At 42.1% G+C, this 16348-nt stretch overlaps 1 protein-coding gene across 14 annotated transcripts in view; it reads right to left on the minus strand.

Annotated features, from left to right (window-relative positions):
- LOC133467751 (RNA-binding protein Musashi homolog 2) overlaps positions 1–16348 on the minus strand; it is a 215191-nt gene that overhangs the window by 132655 nt on the left and 66188 nt on the right. The gene's annotated exons all lie outside the window — the stretch shown is intronic.

Genomic DNA, 16348 nt, shown 5'->3' on the forward strand with positions numbered 1-16348 from the left:
AGCCTCAGTTGAAAATGCCTGCACACGCCATGCCAGTGCTTCAAGGATCAATTCAGTGTGTGGGGGGGGGGGGCATGTGTGAATGTCTTTGTAGGTCAGTTTCTCAACTACTGCTTATCATTTCAGAGGCTATGAGCCATCAATGACTAATGTGTCAGTCTGTCACAGTCAAGGACCTGCCATATGGCGCCACTGCACCCCCAACTCCCATTTGGACGAGATGTGTGGCTTGGGAGAAATACCAACTCTACTACCACCACTTTTTATTGTGCTATATTGTCATGAAATGCAGAAATAAGACCGTGTTCAAGTACTCTGTCATAAGACGAGTGCTTTCTCGCAAACCCTTCAAAGTTTAGAGAGCTCGAGACGTTTCACCATTTTGAACAGGAATGACAATTTCCAAATCGAATCCACATTTTTACACAGTCGAACTTGAGCTAGCTCACTGGGATTCTTGGAGAGGTCAGCAATTATTCAAGCTTAATATTTAACCGTTGGAACATTTTTCTTTCCTGTTCGGGAAAACAACTAACTACAATTTGAAAAAGGTGCATTTGAAATTGAATGGCCAATGATGCAAATCATTAATCTTAATCATTAATCGATTTTTAATATCCCAGTACTTCAATAAAAATCGCACTATGAGTTAAAAGAAGCAATGTGCTGTACCAATTAGAAGAGGCTCAGACTGGTGAGGATGACCCAGAGGCAAAGTAGAGCTGCGGACACCTCTCCCAAGAAGACAGTCAATTATCACCCAGCAGTGCAAGTTTCCGGTCGACTCGTGAGAACACGTGACTCACATGCACAACCTTGTCCATTCAAGGCACCAAGCCATCTTTCAGTTGTCCTGTCTATTGTTTACCATTTTTCCTGACCAAATTTCCCCCCAGCATTTTTCCAGTACGATTTTACTCTTCTAAGTTGACTAGATCATATAAACCTATTTATTTATTTATCTTTTACAAATGATCAGGTTTAATATATTTGTAATAAATTATTATTATTATTATTTTTTTTTTTTTTTTAAGAAGTGCGCACACACAGAAAGACATCGCAAAGAGACAGTTCAGACAACCGAGACGATCTGTACCGTTTCATATCGTGACTTCCGGAGTCTTGTTCGGTGTGCACTGATGCTCACATTTAACCACACAATCTTACTAGAGTTCGTTAGAGCCAAATTTGCCAAGCGTGAGCAACCTTAGACACTGATAATTGCAATTTGACAGTGAATATGAACATTCAAGAGCATAAATTTACGTGAAAAAAAACCCCCCAACTAAATACTACTTTGTGTTAAACATACTTTCATCATTTTAGCATGCCTTAAGTTTTTACACACACCGCACTCAACTGAACGTTAATGTTACCTCCAAAGCCAATACTTAAAACTACCATGAACCACTTAAGGAGATGATTTGGGGTGATAAAGGCGATGACTGATGCTGATGTGAAAACATCTTCGAACCTGTTCTGGTTGTTTCTTTGAGCATGACCTTTTATGGGGCTGATGTGACCTAACCTTGCCTCCAAGTGGCGACGGCTGAGCCGACCGTCCTTGCATTCATGCTGATGAGGCTCCGGATATGACAGTCAATCAGTTTCTCTCTGGTAGGTGGCCCACCGGTGTTCTTTTTTTTTTTCCCGTTTGAATCTCCCCCAAAGGTGTCTTCATCTTCAAACTACCAGTAACCATATAATACTTGCAGATATTGTGGACCATGTTGGAGCAATTAAAAATAAATGGTTCGCTCGAGAGTCTAAAACATCACAAACTTCTGAAGTCAGTTGCATGCCCTGGAAATGAGATTCTCTGAAATTTGACTGTACTGATGTCAATCCCACACTCTGCTCTCTATTTTTTATTTTTATTTTATTTTGCTGCTCACCATACAAAGAAGCAGATCATACGTGTTAATATGTGATGTCGGAGTGACAGGGTGTGCGCAAATGGCAACTGGCTCCCGAGCTGACACTTCCTCATGAGCACCTAAACAGATGTCAGGATGCAGACCAGCGTAGCTTCAACATCTAGCTGCAATTCATTTTTGCACACAAAAGGAGTGAAACCCGGTGAATGATGTCGCACAAGATTATGTGAATATCGCGCCAATCTTGCTGAGGTTAGTGAGCATGTAAAGGAATAATTCCTCAAACGTGTTTTGTGTGTGCGTGTGTGTGTGTGTTTTTGTGTTGCCACTCGAGCAGCGTACCAGAAGATAATGTGACGATGCCAATAAAACCTGGAATACAATTTTAAAGGCTGAACCACTTTTTGAAATCAGCATAGGTAGTGTACATTACTGACACTTGGAACTGATCCACTGACGAAGTCCTGGCCCTACTTAAACCTTGCAGAGCAGAAGCAGGTGTGCCAACCATGCAAAATGCAGAACAGATGTGTTATATGGCCAGAGTAATATAGTCATAGGTTGCCTCCATTGCACCTGATGATATAGAGCCATTAGGGGCATTTGTCAAATGCAATCAGGCGTGATGGGAAGGGAAGAGCAACGATGAGGAAGAGGGTGGAGGAGCTCAAGGTGTGCCAAACTCTTCCACTGTGTGGAGCACAAAGACCAAAACACGGACCCCGCCTCCGCATCCCACTGGAGTTAAATCGAAATCGACGACACTCACACACAAGATGACAGTGTGGGTGATTTACTGTGTAGACGGAAGGATAAACTCAAAATATAGTACGTGCCGTAGATGGTCAAATTACCTCAAATGTCATGGTCAGATTTAATCAAGTGTAAGAGACAGACCAGCGTTCAATTTGGGGCAGCGTTATCTACTCAGTGTTGCTCTTTCCTAAGCTTAGAGAAAGTTCCACAAGGTCAGACTAAAGGCCAGTCCAGTCCAGTCCTGTCCAGTCCCTTGAGTTGGGCACTTCAATGGAAAGTCTGAATCTGATTTAGAGCTGGGCCACATGTGCAAGCTGCCAATGAACGGGCATCCAGCCAGCCAGGCAGGCGAAGAGAGAGGAGGAGGACGACGTCATCCACCGGGCTGCACAATGAACAACAAAGCCACTTGATTTATTGTGTATATTCGAAATGAATCTAATGTTGCTTTGACGACAGAAAATGATATTGTCACAAAGCCAAGGATTGATGCTAGAGTTAATAGATGTCCATATTCGATCGCCTTATTGGGGAGCTTATGTTTGCTTGAAAGTAAACAGAACTTTTTTTGATCAATCACATGCACTTCTAGACTTCGAAAACTTCATAAAACTGACTAATTTGTCTCTTTCATACATGGGAGATTGTGTCTCAGTTGCATGTGGTTTATGTGCAAACCAGATGGTAATGGGGCAATTCAGTTAAATTATTCCTAATTAAGAGGAACGCCACTGGTTGAGCACAAGCAATAAAGCAAAACCCATCCCACTCCTTTTGTTTTTCTCTTGGAAAGCTCATAATGATTCAGAATGAGTTGTTTAAGGCTAAAATACTTGAACAAATCTCGAAACATTATAAAACATTCCGCCTCGGCCCAGGATGATCATAATGCCAAGAGAGATATACAATATCCAGAACAAGCATACACCACACTAAGCTTTTCAATCTGAATGGCTGCAGTTGACTTGAAAGACACTTTAATGCTCCAAGCCGACAACTATGATCGCTTAAAAACACGGCACTTCCGCACTTTTATGTTTAATTTCATTGCTTTGTAATTTGCATCTAATGGTCGACTGTCTGCATTCTTCCAAGCTGCAGCAGGTGCCTTATTGGCTGTTTGGGAGAAAAACATCGTCAAAAGCAACGTGCTTCTTTGAAATCGACACCATGATTCTCATAGCAGCTCCCTGTAAAATCCAACGCTTTCTAACCTGTATAAACTACAGGATGCACTCAAGTTTCACGTGTCTTAACATTGCCTCTGCTGAGGTCCTAAATAGTGGGCGCAAACAACAAACACATGGCTGTTAAGTCCGTGGTGCGGATTCCTTGGCTGCAGCGAATGCACTGTCCCTGACGGCCACGCGCTGCTGCTCCCGAAAATACCAGGCCGCATCTAACGGCCGTTGAAAAAGTCAAGTACTCTTTTGAACGCCTGTATTTTGTCCTTGATGGGCCTTTATTACAGGAGCCATTTTGTCATTGACAAGTGACAGGTTAACTCGATAGGCCTTTTAAAGTAAGTTCTTAAATGCCAAGAATGTGCTTTGTTTTTAGCATACAAGTGACCACAAAAAGTAGCTTTTCTTCCCCCGCTGTAGCCTTGTCTTTTTCTTATTAATGCAAACCTTTTCCGCTGAATATCATGGTGTGTTGGCAGCTGGAAGACCTGCTGGCAGATGATTAAACGCAATCAACCTGTCACTCGAGCATGATACCGCCTCTCCATGTGAGTGCGTCACATACAAATCGTACTTTAATTCAATTAAATGAGACGCTGTTTAAAATGAAACTGGTGGTCATTTTTCTTTTTCGCTGTCGTGTGTACCGTGACTTTAGAATTACTGAGGCGCAGCGATGTTAGACCAATTGTTGGGGATCGAGTATGCCGGTTAGATGCAAGATGCTGTTTATTTAATAAGGATTTAAGTTAATATTCCATTTCCATAATGTCACTTTAGTGGATAATTCATCTTCAAAGGGAATGAAGTGGTCCTTGGTGGCTTTTACAATGTGTGCTGAGCTGGAAGAGAGGATGCTGGGCTGGCAGTGGGGCTCAAAAAACAACTCGAGGAAAGCCTCCAGGTGGCAAGTCTGGAAAAAGGATAACATCCACGCTTCTGCTCAACTAACCATCAAACCTAATTACCTGTGGATAGGACTTATGGGCCACATGTTGGGTTCAAAGCTTCCCGATCAGGATGTGACTTGAGTGTGTGTGTACGTGTCTGGTCAACGTGTGCGTGACCAAAAGATTCGACTGCGAGACTTGATGCCACATCTCGGCTCGGTGCCACTGTTTCAATCAAACTGACTTATTTAGATTTTAGACGAGTCAAGCGAAGCCATGAGAGAAGGTTTCAGAATAGATCGCTTGTCAGTCTGTCGCATGCTGGCAACCATGTCTGCTGATGCATTATTCTTCTCTGTGGGGGAAGAACACACAGCTTGGAGGACTTGCCGGCATGAAGGGTAAAACTATACAACAGAAATGTTATATTTATATTTCATTTGATTTGAATTAGTGATACAACAAACATACCATAACACGATGAATCTTTTCCTGCTACTACGACTACTCGGAACCCAATAAAGGTACTTTCTCTTATTACAACCTATAAAAGCAGCATAATTACAGATCACTTCGGCATTTTTGAAGGTATTTAAGTGACAAAATTTGAACCAGTATGACCGTTACAGTGTTACACTGTTTTCCAAATGACACCGTTTCAAATGTTAATTATCCCTAACACGCTATTTAGTGTCTCTGAAAGTCATCGTCTAAAGGACTCCATAGTCGGCTCCTCTTCAACATCAGCAGCTAACGGGACCAAACAAGGTGCTGTTGATACGCTCCCTCCATACTCGAATATCACGATGGTGACGTATATGCAGGGGCAGATTGGACTGTTGAATAACTAGACCCGTTTTCGCTTTAGCACGCGGGACGTTCGACTCCTCGCACACGCTCAACATGTGCTGCATTCCTCTGTTTACACAGATGATAGCAGTGAACATTGTTTACAACAGGATCTAACGTGCAAAACCTGCATAATGTTGCTGATTTTATCTTTTTTTTTTTTTTTTTTTTTACATTTAAAATAAAACTTGTTGCCCGGTTCTAGGTACAGGTATCTGTATTTTTTATTTTTTTTGTTAGCAATATTGTGATACCACTGATACCCGCGATAATTGTGGTCACTATAATTACAATAATAATTGAAGTTTTCATGAAGTTTCAAGTCTATTATGTGCATTCAGTGCGGCTCTCAGACAGTACAATATGTGACGTACATTAGATGCGTACTTTGGCAAATGGCATGACAAATATGGTTTGATTAAAATGTCGTGGATTAACGTTGGGCCATTCCACTGAATTGGTGCATTTTGACGCCCAAAGGGGGGGAATGTATAAATGCATGATCAAATTAAGTGTAAAATACACGTCCTACACATTGATCTGATCACATAATTAATAAATGCAATTTAAAAGTAAACTACCTTGAAAACTGGAAAAAAAAAATGTGGACTGTCCCCACTTCTTAAAATTAGACCTTACCATCAAATATAATAAGTGAATTCCTAATAATTAATAATTAATTTTGAACCCATACTATAGTTGGTGCAAGTTGGTACTTACAGTATATAAGTGCAAGCCTTAGTATTGTAAGCATGCTGAGGTGGGTTTTATCACAATATTTATATCTATAGTTCAGGACGAAAGCCATTTTTAGGGCAATTTAAAAAATATGAAACAAATTTGATACTTTTTCTATCTTTAAACAATAAAACAACACACTGCATATAATTTGTGCACACAACTCTTTCTACTTGTGTTTAATTAGTTTGGCAGTGCTAAATCAACGTAATGGTTGCACCAGCACATATACTGGCCCCTGACTTTAACACAACCCCGTTGGTTTCCATCCTCCACACTAAATCTTCAAAGCACGGTGATACTAGAAGGATGTAAACGTCGAATAAATTGTGTGCGATAAAGAAAAATAAAAGGAGCAACAACAGCAAACTAAAGTACAACGTTTCGGAAAAGAAGAAGCGAATAGAGACAAAAAGTGGGAGGACCTGCAATGTCATCTTTTTATATGTACTGCATTTTGTTTGACCTACCTTCTCTCTCTCCAAGCTAAATATGTCTGGATGCAATAAGCCCGTCACTACCAATGTTGGTCTCCACTGTTACAGCAAATAAAACCTAACAAGCAGTTACTAACCACTGAATTTATGATCGTGGATTTCTTTAAGACTCTAATAGTTTTGCCAGACCTGAGGCGATGTAGACATGCACTCATGCACACGAGTGTGAGCAGTGCAGTCATTCAGATAAGTGAAACTTTTGAGACGTCGTTAGCCCTTCACATTAAACTCAAGCACGTAGTGCACATTTCCATGCCAGAGCATTTTAGCAGTGATTTGAGTAAAGCGATTGCATGCGTAGGAGGCACTCCGAGTCAGAGCTTGAGCTGTAGCCGCCTATGGATCTGGTCACACAGCTGTGAGAGGCTAAAGGGAATCAGCAGGCTATTGATTGAGATTTTTCGACACTTCAATACTTCATCACTTACCGCAAACACTAGTGGGGAACTATGATTTTGTCTTGTTTCTTCCCGTCTTTTTGCTGCCTTGCAACTTTTGACTTGCAAACACAGCTTTAAGTACATACGGAGGGTACTATTCAGTTTGATTGCTGCTGATTGGTGGGAACTCTCAAAAACCCATATATTTTTGTAAATGGTTCTGCCGTTTGTAAAGCAAAAATAATACTGTTCTCTTAATACTGTGTTTCCATACAAGGTTGAATTTTGCAAGCTCTACTAACTGCTGGTGTCCCTGATCTTGGAAATGTTTTTTTGTTTGTTTGTTTGACGAAAAGTCTTTTCTGGTGCTTGCCATTTATCTCGAAAAAAAATCTAGAGAGAGAAAGCTGCAGCTATTATTTGTGCTCACTCTGGGACAAGAACAAAGCAAATATTACAGAAAATATCCCAGCTTGCAACAGCACAGGTGTATGCGAGTATAGCACTGTGGCTTCTTTGGAGAGAAATTCCTTCCCTCCAGGTGCTGCTGAGTCATGGTCCAAACAGAGAGAGTGAGGGGGGGTTGGGACATTCAGAGACCTCACTTCAGATAGGTGGGAGGAAAAAAAGATGAAAAAAGGGTTATCCAGAGTGAAAATCGTATTCACTTTGTCCCTGAAGGCCTATCAGACAAGATTTTGGGGGGAAATTTGACACCACTGTTTCTCATTTGGCTGTGACACGCAGAGACAAAGGTTCCGTCACTCACACACTGCTATCGTTCTCAACTCAAATATGCACGTCTGAGCAACTCTTAACGACTTCCATTTGAGCCACAGTCGTATGAATGGGTATTCTCTCTCTACCCGTAATGTATTGCCATTCAGAGATTGGTATTGATTGGCAGCTGTTGTGTACACTGAAAAACAAATGGTCAACAAAAAGTAAGGGCATGGAATTAGTGTACAGTTGTGATACAGTTAGAATAATTGTGTAAAAAAAAAAAAAAAAAAAAAAAAAAAAAAGGCACAATTGTAATCATTAAATTTGAGGAAAATGAATAAAGTTCATACTAAAGTGTGTCTTTAGCTTAGTATTCTCTTGGCTCCCCTTCCATTCATATTCTGCCAAGCTCTCGACCTTCAAATTCTGCATTTCATGCCAATCATGAGAACACACATGCGGCATATCTCTCACATCCATCAGCAAAATACGTTTCCTTTGATTCGCAATTCTCACCCAACTGATCTCCGACGTGGTGTTGCCAAGGCGAAGGTGGACGTGCGGCTACGCCTCCGCACTAATCTAAGGTCGAAGACTGCTGCAAATGACTCATGACATTTTTCAAATGCTCCCTAGGTGAACAGCATCCATGGGGCCTTGCAAGCATCCGTCTACCGCCCCCAATAATAAAGCCCGACCCGCGCGTTAACACCGCCGTTTCTAGTCACAATGGCGCCGCAGTCTCCTGCCGCCACCTGATTAACCCCCTTTGAGCCGGTGCCCAATCTGATCCAATCACAGTCAATCTTTAAACATTTCATTCTTTAAGCAGCAGGCTCAAAATTTCGTCATTCAATCAGCCGATCAGTCACCGATAACACAATCAAGCCAATCCGGGCTTATCCGAAGGGAGCCAGGAAAGACAGCTGGGAGATGAGACCAGAGAGCTCCAGAAAGCTGTCAATCTTCTCGGATCTGAAGCTCTCTTTGTGAGACGCCGACGGAGCACAGTGTCGAATAACAGAATGTGTGTGATAAGTATTTCAACAGAGTCAAAAATCCTATCTCGAATTCAAGTTGCGGCCCTCAAGGTTAAAAAAAAAAAAATACACCCATAGATGTACGATCCCGTTTCTCACACGAAAGGTGGTGGCTACCGCAGCTCGATTCTTCAGCGGCCATTTAAAAAGCTTGAAATGTTGCTGGGCCAATGGGCAAATAAAGGTCAAGGGGGGTATAAAATGGTTTGTCTAACTGGCCCTTTTCCCTCATGTGTCCCTGCAGCAGCACTAGCATACCCACATTCATAGCCAATTCATTTATATTGCTCTGCCCTTCTCTCGGCAAGTCTCAGTCACTAACTACAAGTGACTGCAATGAGATTGAAGCCTCTGGCTAAAACGGGACAGAGAGGCACAAGCTCCATCATGGCTGCTCTGATCACTCCTTATAATCACTGGAACCAGACAATATCCCCCAACTGATTAGGTCAGTTGCAGCAGGGAGGAAAAACAATCACAGGACGTCAGCCGATGATAGACACCGAAACGTCGGAGTGCTCGCGGTCACTGTGAGCTGCCATGTAAATGGCATGCAAATGTGCACCTGCACCAGCTGAGGAAGTGGGATGAAGGACTGTGGCCTTTTGATTAGCTTCCTTTCCCTCTTTTAAAGTGCATTTTTTTCTGCATTAATCATCGGTGTTTTTTGTCAGAGGCTCTCCTCATCGTGCCTGTCACTTCAGTCCGTTAAAGTGCACATTCAAGAACTAGTTTGTCAATCAGACGGCGAGAAGATAATTGATTATTGCAGTCTCAAATAACGAAGCCACACCGTTCCGTTCAGCTCGCCACAGTTTTCTTCCTTGCCATGTGACACTCCTCCACAAAGTTGAAAAATGGAAATCTATTCTGTAGTTTACGATTCATCCTTGTAACTAAGAAATTTAAATAATAAACCCTGAAAACAATAGCTCTTGCTCATGCGATTTAGCTTGGTGGATGTGAAATGGCATCTCCACTGATTCAAACCTTTTCAACAAAACTAAGTTTGAATCACTTATGGTTTACTCATGAACTGTGATAATATTTCGACGCGTGTTATTTCAAATGGCAATGCCTTTTAATAGATTATCCAAGGTCGCAGAGTAGCAGTCATCTAAATCGCTCTGTAGGCGGCTACAGACCCATCCACCGATTTTGAACCCAAGAAAGTGAACTGCAGGTGTGGAAATGCGCAGAGCACTTTTTTTCCATTTTTTGGTTTGCCTTCATGTTAGAAGTACATAATGATGCTGATAGTGCCATTTTGTTCACAACAATCAAGATACGAAATTCTCATAACATTTCATCTGTAAGCATAACAATAATGCTTCTGATGAAGCAAGGCAATATTTTCCAACGCAATGATCCACTATGGCACAATTCTGAGATGGTCTGCACCCATTGTATATGTTCAATAAATCATGACAACTTTTAGAATCATATAATCCATGCAGTTCTGACTTGACATACAGTACCAATAGTTTTAGATGCAAAAGGAGGCTAGGCAGGTATGGGAAGTGAAATCATAGTGTCTTCACAGATTGTCCCGCAGAGTTATTTCGGTGCCATTTACAAACTCTAAGACCATGCAAAATGTCAGCCGTGGTATTAGATTACCAAAGCCCCAGAACAAATGTCACACACGAACCAATGAAACTGTTTCTGACGCTTGTATAATTTCAGTTCATTGTCCCATTCGATTCATTTTGGGTCTTTGAGAGAAGAATATGTGCTCCGACGAAACCTTTTCCATCATGTCTCTATAAATATATTTGTGGCGTTCTCCATCTCTCTTACACTCAGGTTCTTGAATTGATATTTATTTAACCTAAATCATATCATTGTCATCTTCTAGGACTCAATGCACCGCTCTGCTCGTCTGACTCAGTGGTGACCTTTGTATCTAACTTTATCCCTCATAAGCCCAGTAGCAGTGAACTGGATAAGCTCCTCCTCTTCCGCCACCCATTCAGTTAAACCTCCAGGAGCTGCCGCTAGACCGGCGGAGCACGAGAACCAGGACGGCCCGGACATAAAGAAACAATTGTGGGGCCCCGAGTGACACGGGAGCAAGTCGCTCTGGTGAAAATAAAAGTCTGCTTGAGGGCTGCGCTGCAAAGCCCAGCCAAGTGACTGAAGTGGAGGCGGTCTGATTCCGAGAACAGGACTCGTTTCTGTCGGGCTGAACGAGACCAGCGTGGGATGCACTCAAAGCTGATCAAAATAAACCAATGAGGACCAAAGCATTAGTCACCCCATCTAATTATGCCTTTAGCACTGTGGAGCGCTCTCTACATGCCAGGGCAGGGCTCAGCTGGTACGTCACATCCAAATTTACAAGGTGTCTTCACACCAAATTCCAAGCCTAATCAAGTGCTTGCCTCGGTGGAACCTTTTTGTGGAGGGTGGGAAGGGGGGTGGGGGTGTCAAAAGGTGTTTGAATCATTGCAAAGCAAGAAGGCGTCATGTCATCACACATTTTCAATTGTTGGTTGATTTTCTGGAGCTGCATTTTTGTCAACTGACTTGCCTAATTAAAAATTACAAATAAAAATAAATAGATATGGCATTGATTCACTACTAACATCAAGTACCTTTCAGCTTTAACCATGGAACGGAAGGAATTTGTTCTCACATAAAACTCAAAATCTTTTAATAAACTCATTGACACAATTTAGAAAATGTTGATAAATGGATGGAGTTTGCCACTTTAGTTTTTTACTTGTATGAAGTGTGACCAAGCCATTGGGAGCACGGTGCTTGGCAATGCTCACTTTTGTACAGCTGACTTGGGATCAATCATTCTAGCGCGGTCTCCACCTTTTGCTCTTAATCGCTTAGAATGGTTGAAAATAATTACAGATTTTGAGAAGCAAATGGTAGGAAATATTCTAGTGTAATAAACAACAACAACTGATCTTTAAGTGATAGCATTCTATTCTCTTGCGACATACAAGCCTGCACAGAGGCAAATAGCAGCCCAAGCACAGTACTGATTAATTTTACTTTAACGCGAAACCGAAGCGGGAGCAGCCTCTGGGTACGAGTCCTTGAATATAAAGAAACGATAAGATTTTCTCAACTGGCTCGCACGGCTAATGTGCAGTGCGTGCGATGCCCTGAGAAAGAAAATAGGTGGCGGGATGTGGCAACTATTAGCCAGGTAATGGAATCCATCTGAGATGCATTATAATCAGTCAAACACAAGCACACGTCCACTTAAATGCAATCACTTCCAATATACGCCTTCAGCGCGTAATGAAGGCAACAAAGAAGCGGCTCGGGTTGTGAAACTGTGCCAGGCGTAGGCTCGTGCTGCGTCCTAAAGGTGACAGCTGGGGAGACTGATGTGGAGGAGAGATGTCAAGCCCCCCCACACCCGCCCCGCGCACCCCCAGACAGCGTAGAGAGGGAGCGAGGTGGCAGCGAGGGGAGGTGTGGAGGTTACCGACAGAACCTGTGACCCAGTTGTGGCCACACAAGCTGTTTGCCCTCCACTGCTTCACAACCCCCGACACCTCTGCAGACCACATCCTGCTAATTGGCTTATGGTGCCACACGCACGCACACGCACACGCACACGCACACACACACACACACACACACACACACACACACACACACACACACACACACACAGCTATTGCTACATCACAATGAGAGGACTTACTATATTCTCTGTGAGGAAGAGCTATTGCTTGTGCACGTGTGATGAGTGACACTTCTGCAATAATGAGATCCAATACAACAGCTACATAAAAAAAGTAGCCTTTATTATGACAACACAATACTTTTTGTTATAGTGGTGCAGTTGTCAGTATACGACTACCCTAGTTCCACACCACACGACGACCACATTGTTAAATCACTATGTCGTTACATTATACCTCCCTCATGGATCAAATTTAACTGTACTATTATATTTTTAAAGACTCGTCACTTAAGCGGCCCGCGTACGCGGTACATACGTAGCAAAAATGAGCCTCATTCACTAAAAGTGCGTACTCACAGATTTGTGCTTAAATGATTCATACGCACAAATCTGTGATTCATTAATATGGCCGTACTTGTTTTTGCTCATACTCTGCGAACAAATTTAAAGGCTCCTCAGACAATCCATATGCAGAAATAACACAGGATCAGCTTTAGAAAAAAAACGACAAACATTTTACTTAAGATGCACAATATATTGGAACTACAGTCATTTATAATCATAATAATAATAATAATAATATGTGGTACCTACGTCACACATTTCACCTATTGGGGGGGGGGGGGTGGTCCAGAACCTAACCCCGTGATAAACGAGCGATTATTGTATTAACATTTCACATTGTTTAGTCACTGATGACTTTCCTGTCATTTCCAGCCAGAAGAATCCACCCAACAATTGCCGCAGTATGAATAATTCTTGACTTAACTGTATGTATGTATGTGAATATATATCAAGCAGCCCTTCAGTCATGTTGGTTTAAGGGGGCTACTGATATATAATGACACACTGCACTAATATTCTATGCAGCGGAAACGACAGTGGACCCCCGCTATTTGCGATGGATAGGGGCGGATAATTGACACCCATTATAATTGCATTAACACAAATGAATTTTTCTTGAATAAGCATTTTCGGGGTTGCTTCCCCTCCAAAAAAACAAAGGAAAAACCAAAAAAAAAAAAAGTAAAAAATTGGGAGGGGGAAAAAAAAAAAAAAAAAAAAAAAATCCACATATAGGTGAATCTGCGGCCGCTGAACCGTGAGCGTGCAGGGGTCCACCCTATATTAGTTTTCTGTTTTGAGGAGGAGGTCCCCACATGACACATTCAGCATGTTTCAAAAATAGACAGCCCTGATATACGTTATAGTCTTGAGATTGAAAAGGAAAAGAAAACAGAATAATTTTGCTTTAACATCCGTTTTACAGGTATTGCCCCCAATATCCCCTCAGATTTTTCATTTGCCAAATTCCCGCAGACCTGCGTGCGCACACACACACACACACACACACACACATCTAATCACGCAGGCGTATAAATACACTTAATCGCTGGAACGCTCACGCAAGGCGAGAGCAGTGCTGCAGACGCATGGAGGCATGCACAAGTAGGCTATAAAAGCACACCCAGAAAACATGTACAAGATCTTGCTCAATCAGTGTGATTTGTTTGTTTCCTCCTAAGCATCTGAGGATTCCTCAAGGAGGGGAAAAAAACTTTGTATAATCAAGTCAATTATGTCATTCAATCAAGTCGAAAATCATTTGTAGCCCTTTCTCAGATCCATTGATTGCAAAGCTGTGCTTGCATATTTGCTTGCCGGGTTCTATTGTGCAAATAGACCATCCAGGCCATGCTAGGGCCTTCCAAGCATCCTCAACAGAAGAGCAGCCAAACAAAGTCATTCACCTTGCTCGCTTCCAGCCCGGAAAACAACGCTTGCCTTTGGAGGAGGGGAGAGCTGGTTGCATACTGGGTCTGAACCAAAAATAACTGTTTCCATTATTTCATAACAGCTCTTTTGTCTCCTTGAGGACATGGTGCATTATGTGCCCATGAAAAATCCATCCTCGTGGAAACTGTTTAAACTCAAGGTCAAGTGCTGACGTTACAGAGACTGTATCAGCTGAAGGTGACCTTGACTGATGTGGAATATGACATGAGGGAAATGGATCTCCACTCAGTGTGAGGAAATTATCTGGGAAATGCTGCCACTGTATCACAGGCTGTTTGTGTGCATGTGTGGGTGGGTGGCATGCATGTCCTTGTACAACCCCAATTCCAATGAAGTTGGGACATTGTGTTAAACAGAAATAAAAACAGAATACAATGATTTGCAAATCATGTTCAACCTATATTTAATTGAATACACTACAAGGAAAAGATATTTAATGTTCAAACTGAACAACTTGATTGTTTTTAGCAAATAATCATTAACTTTGAATTTTATGGCTGCAACACGTTCCAAAAAAGCTGGGACAGGTGGCAAAAAAGACTGAGAAAGTTGAGGAATGCTCATCAAACACCTGTTTGGAACATCACACAGGTGAACAGGCTAATTGGGAACAGGTGGGTGCCATGATTGGGAATAAAAGGAGCTTCCCTGAATTGCTCAGTCATTCACAAGCAAAGATGGGGCGAGGTTCACCTCTTTGTGAACAAGTGCGTGGGAAAATAGTCGAACAGTTTAAGGACAATGTTCCTCAACATTGCATGCCCGTGACCTTTGATCCCTCAGGCGGCACTGCATCAAAAACCGACAATGTGTAAAGGATATCACCACATGAGATCAGGAACACTTCAGAAAACATCTCTAAGTGCAGCTTGAAACTCTACTATGCAAAGCAAAAGCCATTTATCAACAACACCCAGAAACGCCGCCGGCTTCTCTGGGCCTGAGCTCATCTAAGACGGACTGATGCAAAGTGGAAAAGTGTTCAGTGGTCCGACGAGTCCACATTTCAAATTGTTTTGGAAATTGTGGCGGTCGTGTCCTCCGGGCCAAAGAGGAAAAGAACCATCCGGACTGTTATGGTCGCAAGGTTCAAAAGCCAGCATCTGTGATGGTATGGGGCTGTGTTAGTGCCAATGGCATGGGTAACTTACACATCTGTGAAGGCACCATTAATGCTGAAAGGTACATACAGGTTTTGGAGAAACATATGCTGCCATCCAAGCAATGTCTTTTTCATGGATGCCCCTGTTTATTTCAGCAAGACAATGCCAAACCACATTCTGCACGTGTTACAACAGAGTGGCTTCGTAGTACAAGAGTTCGGGTACTAGACTGGCCTGCCTGCAGTCCAGACCTCTCTCCCATTAAAAAATGTGTGGCGCATTATGAAGCGTAAAATACGACAACGGAGACCTCGGACTGTTGAACAGCTGAAGCTGTACATCGAGCAAGAATGGCAAAGAATTCCACCTACAAAGCTTCAACAATTAGTGTCCTCAGTTCCCAAACGTTTATTGAATCTTGTTAAAAGAAAAGGTGATGTAACACAGAGGTAAACATAACCCTGTCCCAGCTTTTTTGGAACGTGTTGCAGTCATAAAATTCTAAGTTCATGATTATTTGCTAAAACAAAGTTTATCAGTTTGAACATTAAATATATTGTCTTTGTAGTGTAGTCATGATATGAAAATCATTGTATTCGGTTTTTATTTATGTTTAACACAAAGTCCCAACTTAATTGGAATTGTGGTTGTATTAAAGGGCGCGAAAATAGGCCTCACTCAGCTGGAGGGACTTGGTTTGACAACAATGTACTGCAGATATCTTTTTATTAAGACCACACAACAAGAATACTGGCCCCTTGTTTCATTTTCATTGCAAATTGTACAGTGGAACCTTCAAACCTCTTTAGAGCTTGTCAAATTTGGACTTTGAGTAAATATTTCTACATTTGTGCTTTGC

This window comes from Phyllopteryx taeniolatus, chromosome 17 (assembly GCF_024500385.1).
Source record: "Phyllopteryx taeniolatus isolate TA_2022b chromosome 17, UOR_Ptae_1.2, whole genome shotgun sequence".
Classification (NCBI taxonomy): Eukaryota; Metazoa; Chordata; class Actinopteri; order Syngnathiformes; family Syngnathidae; genus Phyllopteryx; species Phyllopteryx taeniolatus.